This window comes from Euprymna scolopes, chromosome 27 (genome assembly GCF_053919585.1).
Source record: "Euprymna scolopes isolate OS-2025 chromosome 27, ASM5391958v1, whole genome shotgun sequence".
In the NCBI taxonomy this organism is placed as follows: Eukaryota; Metazoa; Mollusca; class Cephalopoda; order Sepiida; family Sepiolidae; genus Euprymna; species Euprymna scolopes.
In genome coordinates, this window is record NC_136508.1 from 24,047,602 (window position 1) to 24,064,842 (window position 17,241).

Below are 17,241 nucleotides of genomic sequence, written 5' to 3' on the forward strand. Positions count from 1 at the left end.
CGTCAATTTAGATAACCACAATATTTTTGGTATTCTTGTGTGAATATGACATAATGTAATATAAATTTTAATAATTTTATTCTAAATGTTATGATTCTCAATGAAAAATCTTAAATGTCAATATATATATATATATATATATATACATATATATATATTTCAATAAAAAGAATAACTTCTAATAATTATTTCATCTATATAACAATTGTCTCCCTTGAACATATATAGATTATATATATATAAAATATATATATTTATATATATATATATATATATATATTAAAAAAAAATAACTTCTAATAATTATGTGATCTATATTAAAATTGTCTCCCTTGAATATATATATATATATATATATATATATATATATATATATTTATTTCAATAAAAAAATAAGGTCTAATAATTATGTGATCTATTTACAAATTGTCCCCCTGTAATATATATATATATATATATATATATATATTTCAACTAAAAAATAACTTCTAATAATTATGTGATCTATATACAAATTGTCTCCCTTTTTTCAGCACTATTTAAAGTGTAATTATTAAGTACAAATCTAAATAAAATGTCTTTATTGCTCTATGTCTAATTGAGCACTCTTATATAACTCTAGTTAAATTTTAATGTTTATTTTCCTGTAGTAAAATAAACGTTTTATAATATCAGCTCTGTCTAGTTTTGAACACTATTTAAAGGGTATTTATTAAGTACAAACCTAAATAAAATGTCTTTATTGCTCTATGTCTCATTGAGCACTCTTATATAACTAGTTGAATCTTAATGTTTATTTACCTGTAATAAAAGAAAATACATATAAAATTTGAATATATATATATATATTTCAATTAAAAAAAATACTTTTAATAATTATGTGATATATATACAAATTGTCTCCCTTGAATATATATATAGATTATATATATATTTATTTCAATAAAAAAAAAACTTCTAATAATTAGGTGATCTATGTATTAATTGTCTCCCTTGAATATATATATATATTATATATATATATATATAAATATATATTTTATATATATATATATATTTATATATATATTTCAATAAAAAAAATAACTTCTAATAATTATGTGATCTATATACAAATTGTCTCCCTTGAACATATATACATAGATTATATATATATATAAAATATATATATATATTATATATATATTTATATATATATATTTATTAAAAAAAATAACTTCTAATAATTATGTGATCTATATATAAATTGTCTCCCTTGAATATATATATATATATATATATACATATATATATTATATATATATATTTATATATATATATATATATATATATATATGTATATATTTATTTCAATAAAAAAATAAGGTCTAATAATTATGTGATCTATTTAAATAATTGTCTCCCTTGAATATATATATATATATATATATATATTTCAATTAAAAAAATTACTTCTAATAATTATGTGATCTATATACAAATTGTCTCCCTTTTTCTTAGCACTATATAAAGTGTAATTATTAAGTACAAATCTAAATAAAATGTCTTTATTGCTCTATGTCTAATTGAGCACTCCTGTTTAACTCTAGTTTAATCTTAATGTTTACTTATCCTGTAATAAAATAAACGTTTTATAATATCAGCTCTGTCTAGTTTTGAACACTATTTAAAGTGTATTTATTAAGTACAAATCTAAATAAAATGTCTTTATTGCTCTACGTCTAATTGAGCACTCTTATATAACTCTAGTTAAATCTTAATGTTTATTTTTCTTGTAATAAAATAAACGTTTTATAATATCAGCTGTGTCTAGTTTTGAACACTATTTAAAGTGTATTTATTAAGTACAAACCTAAATGAAATGTCTTTATTGCTCTAGGACTCATTGAGCACTCTTATATGACTCTGGTAAATTCTATATATTTATTTATCCTGTAATAAAATTACATAAATAAAAATTGAATATATATATATATATATATATATATATTTCAGTAAATAAAGAAATTCTAATAATTATGTGATCTATATACAAATGTTCTCCCTTGCATATATATATGTATATATATATATATATATATATATATATATATATATATATACACATATATTTACTTATTTCAATAAAAAAAATAACTTCTGATAATTATATGATCTATATACAAATTGTCTCCCTTTTTTTAGCACTATTTAAAGTGTAATTATTAAATAAAAATCTAAATAAAATGTCTTTATTGCTCTATGTCTTATTGAGCACTCTTATATAACTCTGGTTAAATCTTAATGTTTTCTTATCCTGTAATAAAATAAATGTTTTATAATATTAGCTCTGTCTAGTTTTGAATACTATTTAAAGTGTAATTATTAAGTACAAATCTAAATAAAATGTCTTTATTGCTCTATGTCTAATTGAGCACTCTTATATAACTCTAGTTTAATCTTAATGTTTACTTATCCTGTAATAAAATAAACGTTTTATAATATCAGCTCTGTCTAGTTTTGAGCACTATTTTAAAGTGTTATTATTAAGTAAAAATCTAAATAACATGACTTTATTGCTCTATGTCTCATTGATTGAATTGAAATAAATATATATATATATATATATTTCAATTAATAAAAATAACTTCTAATTATTATATGATCTATATCAAATTGTCTCCCTTGAATATATATATATATATATATATATATATGTTTATTTATTTCAATAAAAAAAACTTCTAATAATTATGTGATCTATATACAAATTGTCTCCCTTGAATATATATATATATAGATTATATATATATATATATATATATATATATATATGTATTTCAATTAAAAAAATAACTTCTAATAATTATGTGATTTATATATTTACCAATGATTCTTGCATGTGCTCCATAGTTTTATATAGCTGTGTAGTAAATTTAAAAATTGCTTTGTTTAATTATACAAGACGATTTTACTTTAAGAGTGCTCAATGCATTTATAGAGCTTTGTAGTAAGAGTTGGAAACATTTTGGCAATTATTTTAGACAAATCTACTTCCAGAGTGCTCAATATATTAGTAGAGCTAAATAAAACATTTGAGAAACAGATATGGCATTTCAACTGCATAAATTTATTTTGACAGAGTTCAATACATTAGTAGAGCTAAATATAGACTTTCAAAAAACATGTATGGCAATTCAGCTACACGAATATACTTAAGAGTGCTCAATACATTAGTAGACGAAAGAATAAAATTCAGAAAACATGAAGAGCTCTGCAGTATGTTTTGAAAACCTAAATGTCAATATGTAAGTATAGATATACTGTAAGTGTTTAATATATATATATATATATATATATATATATATATATATATATATATATATATGACAAGTATTTAAAACAAGTTTCTTATTTGAGTGCCTAATATATTTGAGAGCTCTATGGTAACTTTATAAAACATATTTCAAAATTATGTTAGATAAATTGTCTTTGAGAGTGCTCATTTCTAAGTAGACCTCTGTAGAAAATTTTTGAGACATGTTCAGCAATTTAAGTTCATATGAGTTAATAAATAGAGCTATATAGTGACTTCTGCAAACTTATATGGCACTTATCCTAGACGAGTTAACTCTTGTAGCTGTGCAATACGTAAGTAGAGTTCTGCATTAGTTTTGGGGTATGGTTCTCACTTTATTAGGGCAATAACTTGGACACATTATACTATGGACAAATCCATTGAGGACAACCAAAGGTAACCTGTTTTTTTCCACTTTGCTGAATAAGACTCATCCGTCTTGGTTCACTCTTGGGACATTAAAACAAAAAAGATGAAGAATTAAAAAAAGAATTCAAAAATGTAAATGTCTTTGCAACTCATTCATTTTCACTTTCATAACACAAAAACATCTGTAAAAACTTGATAAAAGAATGCACAAACAATAAAATACAACTTTGCTGTCTTGGAATCTGAAATCAGTAGAAACTTCCCCTACTGAAATTCCTGCACACCTCAAAAAAAAAAAAAGAAAGAAAAAAGAATCCTTCCCAATGCAATACTTTTCAAGCAATTACAGTGTCAGACTTGGTACTGCAATGACTCTGTAAACTGAAAAAATATACATAATCAAAAATGTTAAGCAAAATTGATTCATGTTAACACCTCTCCCAACACCACAGATTAACTACAAAAATACTTGATAAAGCAAGACACAATTACAAATGTGTATGAAAAAAAAAAAAATAAAAAAAATAAAAAAAATCAACCAAGCAATGGCTCATGATTTCCTGGTGTTTGATGGAATGTGAGTAGGCATACAGCCTGGATAATTTTCCAAGGTAAGTGATGATATTCATCATTATTGTCTTTTTGGATTAGTTCAGATATATCTCATAACTATAATTGTTTTATGTATATATTTATATGTCTAGATGTTATGTGTGCTATTTGCATGTTCCCTATAGAAAAAAAGCTACATAAAATCTACAAGTGTATTCTGATGTAAAATTAACCAGTAAAAACAATGCTTGTGTTCCTGATACACCAACTATTTCTTATTAGCATATAAGTTGAATCATGAAATGTATCTCCCTTGCCTGCCTCTCTTTATACCTCTGTATTTATCTAGATCTGTCTATCTCCCTTTTCTTATTCTTTATCCCTATTCCCCGTCTTGCTATCCCAGGTAACAGTAGGCGTCGATGAGGCACATCCAGACGCCAACCTACACGGTGCAGAGAAAGGACAGAAAAAAAACTAAGTCCCGATGTGCGTAGCAGATTAGAAGGCATTTTGCTACGCCTACATGCACCCAACATGGCAGTAGGCGTCGATCGGGCACTTCCAGACACTTACTTACACTGTTTTGAACTTAGAAATTTCAATTGAATACTACTTGACATGTGTTGGTCTAGTAGCTCCTCATTTACCTATACCTACGTCCACCCCTGTTTGGACTTAGAAATTTTCAATTGAATACACGTTGACTTGCCTTGTTCTGTAAGATTCTCATCTATATATACCTACATCCCCTCTTGTTTGGACTTAGAAATTTTTCGATTGAATACACGTTGAGAAGGCATGGTCTATAGGATTCTCACCTATCTATACCTACATCCCCTCTTGTTTGGACTTGTAATTTTTCAATTGAATACACGTTGAGAATGCTTGGTCTATAGGATTCTTACCTATCTATACCTACATCCCCTCTTGTTTGGACTTAGAATTTTTCAATTGAATACAATCTGAGAAGGCTTGGTCTATAGGATTGTCACCTATCTATACCTACATCCCCTCTTGTTTGGACTTAGAATTTTTTCAATTGAATACAATGTGAGAAGGGTTGGTCTATAGGATTCTCACCTATCTATACCTACATCCCCTCTTGTTTGGACTTAGAATTTTTCAATTGAATACAATCTGAGAAGGCTTGGTCTATAGGATTGTAACCTATCTATACCTACATCCCCTCTTGTTTGGACTTAGTATTTTTTCAATGGAATACACGTTGAGAAGAAATGGTCTATAGGATTCTCACCTATCTATACCTACATCCCCTCTTGTTTGGACTTAGAATTTTTCAATTGAATACACGTTGAGAAGGCTTGGTCTATAGGATTCTCACCTATCTATACCTACATCCTCTCTTGTTTGGACTTAGAAATTTTTCAATTGAATACAATCTGAGAAGGCTTGGTCTATAGGATTGTAACCTATCTATACCTACATCCCCTCTTGTTTGGACTTAGAATTTTTTCAATTGAATACACGTTGAGAAGGAATGGTCTATAGGATTGTCACCTATCTATACCTACATCCCCTCTTGTTTGGACTTAGAATTTTTCAATTGAATACAATCTGAGAAGGCTTGGTCTATAGGATTCTCACCTATCTATACCTACATCCCCTCTTGTTCGGACTTGGAATTTTTCAATTGAATACACGTTGAGAAGGCTTGGTCTATAGGATTGTCACCTATCTATACCTACATCCCCTCTTGTTTGGACTTCGAATTTTTCAATTGAATACACGTTGAGAAGGCTTGGTCTATAGGATTCTCACCTATCTATACCTACATCCCCTCTTGTTTGGACTTAGAATTTTTCAATTGAATACACGTTGAGAAGGCTTGGTCTATAGGATTCTCACCTATCTATACCTACATCCCCTCTTGTTTGGACTTAGAAATTTTTCAATTGAATACAATCTGAGAATGCTTGGTCTATAGGATTCTCACCTATCTATACCTACATCCCCTCTTGTTTGGACTTAGAAATTTTTCAATTGAATACAATCTGAGAAGGCTTGGTCTATAGGATTGTCACCTATCTATACCTACATCCCCTCTTGTTTGGACTTAGAATTTTTCAATTGAATACAATCTGAGAAGGCTTGGTCTATAGGAATCTCACCTATCTATACCTACATCCCCTCTTGTTTGGACTTAGAATTTTTCAATTGAATACAATCTGAGAAGGGTTGGTCTATAGGATTCTTACCTATCTATACCTACATCACCTCTTGTTTGGACTTAGAAATTTTCAATTGAATAGAATCTGAGAAGGCTTGGTCTATAGGATTCTCACCTATCTATACTTACATCTGCTCTTGTTTGGACTTAGAAATTTTTCAATTGAATAGAATCTGAGAAGGCTTGGTCTATAGGATTGTCACCTATCTATACCTACATCCCCTCTTGTTTGGACTTAGAATTTTTCAATTGAATACAATCTGAGAAGGCTTGGACTATAGGATTCCTACCTATCTATACCTACATCCCCTCTTGTTTGGACTTAGAATTTTTCAATTGAATACAATCTGAGAAGGCTTTGACTATAGGATTCTCACCTATCTATACCTACATCCCCCCTTGTTTGGACTTAGAAATTTTTCAATTGAATACAATCTGAGAAGGGTTGGTCTATAGGATTGTCACCTATCTATACCTACATCCCCTCTTGTTTGGACTTAGAATTTTTCAATTGAATACAATCTGAGAAGGGTTGGTCTATAGGATTCTTACCTATCTATACCTACATCACCTCTTGTTTGGACTTAGAAATTTTCAATTGAATAGAATCTGAGAAGGCTTGGTCTATAGGATTCTTACCTATCTATACTTACATCCGCTCTTGTTTGGACTTAGAAATTTTTCAATTGAATACAATCTGAGAAGGCTTGGTCTATAGGATTGTCACCTATCTATACCTACATCCCCTCTTGTTTGGACTTAGAATTTCTCAATTGAATACAATCTGAGAAGGCTTGGACTATAGGATTCCTACCTATCTATACCTACATCCCCTCTTGTTTGGACTTAGAATTTTTCAATTGAATACAATCTGAGAAGGCTTGGTCTATAGGATTCTCACCTATCTATACCTACATCCCCTCTTGTTTGGACTAAGAAATTTTTCAATTGAATACAATCTGAGAAGGCTTGGTCTATAGGATTCTCACCTATCTATACCTACATCCCCTCTTGTTTGGACTTAGAAATTATTCAATTGAATACAATCTGAGAAGGCTTGGTCTATAGGATTGTCAGCTATCTATACCTACATCCCCTCTTGGTTGGACTTAGAAATTTTTCAATTGAATACAATCTGAGAAGGCTTGGTCTATAGGATTCTCACCTATCTTTACTTACATCCCCTCTTGTTTGGACTTAGAAATTTTTCAATTGAATACAATCTGAGAAGGCTTGGTCTATAGGATTGTAACCTATCTATACCTACATCCCCTCTTGTTTGGACTTAGAATTTTTCAATTGAATACAATCTGAGAAGGCTTGGTCTATAGGAATCTCACCTATCTATACCTACATCCCCTCTTGTTTGGACTTAGAATTTTTCAATTGAATACAATCTGAGAAGGGTTGGTCTATAGGATTCTTACCTATCTATACCTACATCACCTCTTGTTTGGACTTAGAAATTTTCAATTGAATAGAATCTGAGAAGGCTTGGTCTATAGGATTCTCACCTATCTATACTTACATCCGCTCTTGTTTGGACTTAGAAATTTTTCAATTGAATAGAATCTGAGAAGGCTTGGTCTATAGGATTGTCACCTATCTATACCTACATCCCCTCTTGTTTGGACTTAGAATTTTTCAATTGAATACAATCTGAGAAGGCTTGGACTATAGGATTCCTACCTATCTATACCTACATCCCCTCTTGTTTGGACTTAGAATTTTTCAATTGAATACAATCTGAGAAGGCTTTGACTATAGGATTCTCACCTATCTATACCTACATCCCCCCTTGTTTGGACTTAGAAATTTTTCAATTGAATACACGTTGAGAAGGCTTGGTCTATAGGATTGTCACCTATCTATACCTACATCCCCTCTTGTTTGGACTTAGAAATTTTTCAATTGAATACAATCTGAGAAGGGTTGGTCTATAGGATTGTCACCTATTTATACCTACATCCCCTCTTGTTTGGACTTAGAATTTTTCAATTGAATACAATCTGAGAAGGCTTGGTCTATAGGATTCTCACCTATCTATACCTACATCCCTCTTGTTTGGACTTAGAAATTTTTCAATTGAATACAATCTGAGAAGGCTTGGTCTATAGGATTGTCACCTATCTATACCTACATCCCCTCTTGTTTGGACTTAGAAATTTTTCAATTGAATACAATCTGAGAAGGGTTGGTCTATAGGATTGTCACCTATCTATACCTACATCCCCTCTTGTTTGGACTTGGAAATTTTTCAATTGAATACAATCTGAGAAGGGTTGGTCTATAGGATTGTCACCTATCTATACCTACATCCCCTCTTGTTTGGACTTAGAATTTTTCAATTGAATACAATCTGAGAAGGGTTGGTCTATAGGATTCTTACCTATCTATACCTACATCACCTCTTGTTTGGACTTAGAAATTTTCAATTGAATAGAATCTGAGAAGGCTTGGTCTATAGGATTCTTACCTATCTATACTTACATCCGCTCTTGTTTGGACTTAGAAATTTTTCAATTGAATAGAATCTGAGAAGGCTAGGTCTATAGGATTGTCACCTATCTATACCTACATCCCCTCTTGTTTGGACTTAGAATTTTTCAATTGAATACAATCTGAGAAGGCTTGGACTATAGGATTCCTACCTATCTATACCTACATCCCCTCTTGTTTGGACTTAGAATTTTTCAATTGAATACAATCTGAGAAGGCTTTGACTATAGGATTCTCACCTATCTATACCTACATCCCCCCTTGTTTGGACTTAGAAATTTTTCAATTGAATACACGTTGAGAAGGCTTGGTCTGTAGGATTGTCACCTATCTATACCTACATCCCCTCTTGTTTGGACTTAGAATTTTTCAATTGAATACAATCTGAGAAGGCTTGGTCTATAGGATTCTCACCTATCTATACCTACATCCCCTCTTGTTTGGACTTAGAAATTTTTCAATTGAATACAATCTGAGAAGGCTTGGACTATAGGATTCCTACCTATCTATACCTACATCCCCTCTTGTTTGGACTTAGAATTTTTCAATTGAATACAATCTGAGAAGGCTTTGACTATAGGATTCTCACCTATCTATACCTACATCCCCCCTTGTTTGGACTTAGAAATTTTTCAATTGAATACACGTTGAGAAGGCTTGGTCTGTAGGATTGTCACCTATCTATACCTACATCCCCTCTTGTTTGGACTTAGAATTTTTCAATTGAATACAATCTGAGAAGGCTTGGTCTATAGGATTCTCACCTATCTATACCTACATCCTCTCTTGTTTGGACTTAGAAATTTTTCAATTGAATACAATCTGAGAAGGCTTGGTCTATAGGATTGTCACCTATCTATACCTACATCCCCTCTTGTTTGGACTTAGAAATTTTTCAATTGAATACAATCTGAGAAGGGTTGGTCTATAGGATTGTCACCTATCTATACCTACATCCCCTCTTGTTTGGACTTCGAATTTTTCAATTGAATACAATCTGAGAAGGCTTGGTCTATAGGATTCTCACCTATCTATACCTACATCCCCTCTTGTTTGGACTTAGAAATTTTTCAATTGAATACAATCTGAGAAGGGTTGGTCTATAGGATTGTCACCTATCTATACCTACATCCCCTCTTGTTTGGACTTAGAAATTTTTCAATTGAATACAATCTGAGAAGGGTTGGTCTATAGGATTGTCACCTATTTATACCTACATCCCCTCTTGTTTGGACTTAGAATTTTTCAATTGAATACAATCTGAGAAGGCTTGGTCTATAGGATTCTCACCTATCTATACCTACATCCCCTCTTGTTTGGACTTAGAAATTTTTCAATTGAATACAATCTGAGAAGGCTTGGTCTATAGGATTGTCACCTATCTATACCTACATCCCCTCTTGTTTGGACTTAGAAATTTTTCAATTGAATACAATCTGAGAAGGGTTGGTCTATAGGATTGTCACCTATTTATACCTACATCCCCTCTTGTTTGGACTTAGAATTTTTCAATTGAATACAATCTGAGAAGGCTTGGTCTATAGGATTCTCACCTATCTATACCTACATCCCTCTTGTTTGGACTTAGAAATTTTTCAATTGAATACAATCTGAGAAGGCTTGGTCTATAGGATTGTCACCTATCTATAACTACATCCCCTCTTGTTTGGACTTAGAAATTTTTCAATTGAATACAATCTGAGAAGGGTTGGTCTATAGGATTTTCACTATCTATACCTACATCCCCTCTTGTTTGGACTTGGAAATTTTTCAATTGAATACAATCTGAGAAGGCTTGGTCTATAGGATTGTCACCTATCTATACCTACATCCCCTCTTGTTTGGACTTAGAATTTTTCAATTGAATACAATCTGAGAAGGGTTGGTCTATAGGATTCTTACCTATCTATACCTACATCACCTCTTGTTTGGACTTAGAAATTTTCAATTGAATAGAATCTGAGAAGGCTTGGTCTATAGGATTCTTACCTATCTATAATTACATCCGCTCTTGTTTGGACTTAGAAATTTTTCAATTGAATAGAATCTGAGAAGGCTTGGTCTATAGGATTGTCACCTATCTATACCTACATCCCCTCTTGTTTGGACTTAGAATTTCTCAATTGAATACAATCTGAGAAGGCTTGGACTATAGGATTCCTACCTATCTATACCTACATCCCCTCTTGTTTGGACTTAGAATTTTTCAATTGAATACAATCTGAGAAGGCTTGGTCTATAGGATTCTCACCTATCTATACCTACATCCCCTCTTGTTTGGACTAAGAAATTTTTCAATTGAATACAATCTGAGAAGGCTTGGTCTATAGGATTCTCACCTATCTATACCTACATCCCCTCTTGTTTGGACTTAGAAATTATTCAATTGAATACAATCTGAGAAGGCTTGGTCTATAGGATTGTCACCTATCTATACCTACATCCCCTCTTGGTTGGACTTAGAAATTTTTCAATTGAATACAATCTGAGAAGGCTTGGTCTATAGGATTCTCACCTATCTATACTTACATCCCCTCTTGTTTGGACTTAGAAATTTTTCAATTGAATACAATCTGAGAAGGCTTGGTCTATAGGATTGTAACCTATCTATACCTACATCCCCTCTTGTTTGGACTTAGAATTTTTCAATTGAATACAATCTGAGAAGGCTTGGTCTATAGGAATCTCACCTATCTATACCTACATCCCCTCTTGTTTGGACTTAGAATTTTTCAATTGAATACAATCTGAGAAGGGTTGGTCTATAGGATTCTTACCTATCTATACCTACATCACCTCTTGTTTGGACTTAGAAATTTTCAATTGAATAGAATCTGAGAAGGCTTGGTCTATAGGATTCTCACCTATCTATACTTACATCCGTTCTTGTTTGGACTTAGAAATTTTTCAATTGAATAGAATCTGAGAAGGCTAGGTCTATAGGATTGTCACCTATCTATACCTACATCCCCTCTTGTTTGGACTTAGAATTTTTCAATTGAATACAATCTGAGAAGGCTTGGACTATAGGATTCCTACCTATCTATACCTACATCCCCTCTTGTTTGGACTTAGAATTTTTCAATTGAATACAATCTGAGAAGGCTTTGACTATAGGATTCTCACCTATCTATACCTACATCCCCCCTTGTTTGGACTTAGAAATTTTTCAATTGAATACACGTTGAGAAGGCTTGGTCTGTAGGATTGTCACCTATCTATACCTACATCCCCTCTTGTTTGGACTTAGAATTTTTCAATTGAATACAATCTGAGAAGGCTTGGTCTATAGGATTCTTACCTATCTATACCTACATCACCTCTTGTTTGGACTTAGAAATTTTCAATTGAATAGAATCTGAGAAGGCTTGGTCTATAGGATTCTCACCTATCTATACTTACATCCCCTCTTGTTTGGACTTAGAAATTTTTCAATTGAATACAATCTGAGAAGGGTTGGTCTATAGGATTGTCACCTATCTATACCTACATCCCCTCTTGTTTGGACTTAGAATTTTTCAATTGAATACAATCTGAGAAGGGTTGGTCTATAGGATTGTCACCTATTTATACCTACATCCCCTCTTGTTTGGACTTAGAATTTTTCAATTGAATACAATCTGAGAAGGCTTGGTCTATAGGATTCTCACCTATCTATACCTACATCCCCTCTTGTTTGGACTTAGAAATTTTTCAATTGAATACAATCTGAGAAGGCTTGGTCTATAGGATTGTCACCTATCTATACCTACATCCCCTCTTGTTTGGACTTAGAAATTTTTCAATTGAATACAATCTGAGAAGGGTTGGTCTATAGGATTGTCACCTATTTATACCTACATCCCCTCTTGTTTGGACTTAGAATTTTTCAATTGAATACAATCTGAGAAGGCTTGGTCTATAGGATTCTCACCTATCTATACCTACATCCCCTCTTGTTTGGACTTAGAAATTTTTCAATTGAATACAATCTGAGAAGGCTTGGTCTATAGGATTGTCACCTATCTATACCTACATCCCCTCTTGTTTGGACTTAGAAATTTTTCAATTGAATACAATCTGAGAAGGCTTGGTCTATAGGATTGTCACCTATCTATACCTACATCCCCTCTTGTTTGGACTTAGAATTTTTCAATTGAATACAATCTGAGAAGGCTTGGTCTATAGGATTCTTACCTATCTATACCTACATCACCTCTTGTTTGGACTTAGAAATTTTCAATTGAATAGAATCTGAGAAGGCTTGGTCTATAGGATTCTCACCTATCTATACTTACATCCCCTCTTGTTTGGACTAAGAAATTTTTCAATTGAATACAATCTGAGAAGGCTTGGTCTATAGGATTCTCACCTATCTATACCTACATCCCCTCTTGTTTGGACTTAGAATTTTTCAATTGAATACAATCTGAGAAGGCTTGGTCTATAGGATTCTCACCTATCTATACCTACATCCCCTCTTGTTTGGACTTAGAAATTTTTCAATTGAATACAATCTGAGAAGGCTTGGTCTATAGGATTCTTACCTATCTATTCCTACATCACCTCTTGTTTGGACTTAGAAATTTTAAATTGAATAGAATCTGAGAAGGCTTGGTCTATAGGATTCTCACCTATCTATACCTACATCCCCTCTTGTTTGGATTTAGAAATTTTTCAATTGAATAAAATCTGAGAAGGCTTTGTCTATAGGATTGTCACCTATCTATACCTACATCCCCTCTTGTTTGGACTTCGAAATTTTCAATTGAATACACGTTGAGTAGGCTTGGTCTATAGGATTCTCACCTATCTATACCTACATCCCCTCTTGTTTGTCTTCGAATTTTTCAATTGAATACACGTTGAGAAGGCTTGGTCTATAGGATTCTCACCTATCTATACCTACATCCCCTCTTGTTTGGACTTAGAAATTTTTCAATTGAATACAATCTGAGAATGCTCGGTCTATAGGATTCTCACCTATCTATACCTACATCCCCTCTTGTTTGGACTTAGAAATTTTTCAATTGAAAACAATCTGAGAAGGCTTGGTCTATAGGATTGTCACCTATCTATACCTACATCCCCTCTTGTTTGGACTTAGAATTTTTCAATTGAATACAATCTGAGAAGGCTTGGTCTATAGGATTCTTACCTATCTATACCTACATCACCTCTTGTTTGGACTTAGAAATTTTCAATTGAATAGAATCTGAGAAGGCTTGGTCTATAGGATTCTCACCTATCTATACTTACATCCCCTCTTGTTTGGACTTAGAAATTTTTCAATTGAATAGAATCTGAGAAGGGTTGGTCTATAGGATTCTCACCTATCTATACCTACATCCCCTCTTGTTTGGACTTAGAAATTTTTCAATTGAATACAATCTGAGAAGGGTGTGTCTATAGGATTGTCACCTATCTATACCTACATCCCCTCTTGTTTGGACTTAGAATTTTTCAATTGAATAGAATCTGAGAATGCTTGGTCTATAGGATTCTCACCTATCTATACTTACATCCCCTCTTGTTTGGACTTAGCAATTTTTCAATTGAATACAATCTGAGAAGGCTTGGTCTATAGGATTCTCACCTATCTATACCTACATCCCCTCTTGTTTGGACTTAGAATTTTTCAATTGAATACACGTTGAGAAGGCTTGGTCTATAGGATTCTCACCTATCTATACCTACATCCCCTCTTGTTTGGACTTCGAATTTTTCAATTGAATACACGTTGAGAAGGCTTGGTCTATAGGATTCTCACCTATCTATACCTACATCCCCTCTTGTTTGGATTTAGAAATTTTTCAATTGAATACAATCCGAGAAGGGTTGGTCTATAGGATTGTCACCTATCTATACCTACATCCCCTCTTGTTTTTCTTCGAATTTTTCAATTGAATACACGTTGAGAAGGCTTGGTCTATAGGATTGTAACCTATCTATACCTACATCCCCTCTTGTTTGGACTTAGAATTTTTCAATTGAATACAATCTGAGAATGCTTGGTCTATAGGATTCTCACCTATCTATACCTACATCCCCTCTTGTTTGGACTAAGAAATTTTTCAATTGAATACAATCTGAGAAGGCTTGGTCTATAGGATTGTCACCTATCTATACCTACATCCCCTCTTGTTTGGACTTCGAATTTTTCAATTGAATACAATCTGAGAAGGCTTGGTCTATAGGATTCTTACCTATCTATACCTACATCACCTCTTGTTTGGACTTAGAAATTTTCAATTGAATAGAATCTGAGAAGGCTTGGTCTATAGGATTCTCACCTATCTATACTTACATCCCCTCTTGTTTGGACTTAGAAATTTTTCAATTGAATACAATCTGAGAAGGCTTGGTCTATAGGATTCTCACCTATCTATACCTACATCCCCTCTTGTTTGGACTTAGAATTTTTCAATTGAATACAATCTGAGAAGGCTTGGTCTATAGGATTGTCACCTATCTATACCTACATCCCCTCTTGTTTGGACTTCGAATTTTTCAATTGAATACACGTTGAGAAGGCTTGGTCTATAGGATTCTCACCTATCTATACCTACATCCCCTCTTGTTTGGACTTAGAATTTTTCAATTGAATACACGTTGAGAAGGCTTGGTCTATAGGATTCTCACCTATCTATACCTACATCCCCTCTTGTTTGGACTTAGAAATTTTTCAATTGAATACAATCTGAGAAGGCTTGGTCTATAGGATTGTCACCTATCTATACCTACATCCCCTCTTGTTTGGACGTAGAATTTTTCAATTGAATAGAATCTGAGAATGCTTGGTCTATAGGATTCTCACCTATCTATACCTACATCCCCTCTTGTTTGTCTTCGAATTTTTCAATTGAATACACGTTGAGAAGGCTTGGTCTATAGGATTCTCACCTATCTATACCTACATCGCCTCTTGTTGTGACTTAGAAATTTTTCAATTGAATAGAATCTGAGAATGCTTGGTCTATAGGATTCTCACCTATCTATACCTACATCCCCTCTTGTTTGGACTTAGAAATTTTTCAATTGAATACAATCTGAGAAGGCTTGGTCTATAGGATTGTCACCTATCTATACCTACATCCCCTCTTGTTTGGACTTAGAATTTTTCAATTGAATACAATCTGAGAAGGCTTGGTCTATAGGATTCTTACCTATCTATACCTACATCACCTCTATATTTGACTTAGAAATTTTCAATTGAATAGAATCTTAGAAGGCTTGGTCTATAGGATTCTCACCTATCTATACTTACATCCCCTCTTGTTTGGACTTAGAAATTTTTCAATTGAATACAATCTGAGAAGGCTTGGTCTATAGGATTCTCACCTATCTATACCTACATCCCCTCTTGTTTGGACTTAGAATTTTTCAATTGAATACAATCTGAGAATGCTTGGTCTATAGGATTCTCACCTATCTATACCTACATCCCCTCTTGTTTGGACTTAGAATTTTTTCAATTGAATACAATCTGAGAAGGGTTGGTCTATAGGATTGTCACCTATCTATACCTACATCCCCTCTTGTTTGGACTTAGAATTTTTCAATTGAATAGAATCTGAGAAGGGTTGGTCTATAGGATTCTCACCTATCTATACCTACATCCCCTCTTGTTTGGGCTTAGAAATTTTTCAATTGAATAAAATCTGAGAAGGGTGTGTCTATAGCATTGTCACCTATCTGTACCTACATCCCCTCTTGTTTGGACTTAGAATTTTTCAATTGAATAGAATCTGAGAAGGCTTGGTCTATAGGATTCTCACCTATCTATACCTACATCCCCTCTTGTTTGGACTTAGAAATTTTTCAATTGAATACACGTTGAGAAGGCTTGGTCTATAGGATTGTCACCTATCTATACCTACATCACCTCTTGTTTGGATTTAGAATTTTTCAATTGAATACAATCTGAGAAGGCTTGGTCTATAGGATTCTCACCTATCTATACCTACATCCCCTCTTGTTTGGACTAAGAAATTTTTCAATTGAATACAATCTGAGAAGGCTTGGTCTATAGGATTGTCACCTATCTATACCTACATCCCCTCTTGTTTGGACTTCGAATTTTTCAATTGAATACAATCTGAGAAGGCTTGGTCTATAGGATTCTTACCTATCTATACCTACATCACCTCTATATTTGACTTAGAAATTTTCAATTGAATAGAATCTTAGAAGGCTTGGTCTATAGGATTCTCACCTATCTATACTTACATCCCCTCTTGTTTGGACTTAGAAATTTTTCAATTGAATACAATCTGAGAAGGCTTGGTCTATAGGATTCTCACCTATCTATACC

At 32.6% G+C, this 17,241-nt stretch overlaps 1 protein-coding gene across 2 annotated transcripts in view; it reads left to right on the top strand.

Annotated features, from left to right (window-relative positions):
* Positions 1-17,241, top strand: part of LOC145248797 (uncharacterized) — a 59,569-nt gene that overhangs the window by 4,795 nt on the left and 37,533 nt on the right. Inside the window, exon 1 of one of the 2 annotated variants that reach the window (XM_080110453.1) lies at positions 3,377-4,317. The exons of the other annotated variant lie outside the window; for it this stretch is intronic. The gene's annotated coding sequence lies outside the window, so the exon portion shown is untranslated. Of the gene's footprint in view, positions 1-3,376; positions 4,318-17,241 lie in introns of those variants that run through there. 2 annotated transcript variants of the gene reach the window in all.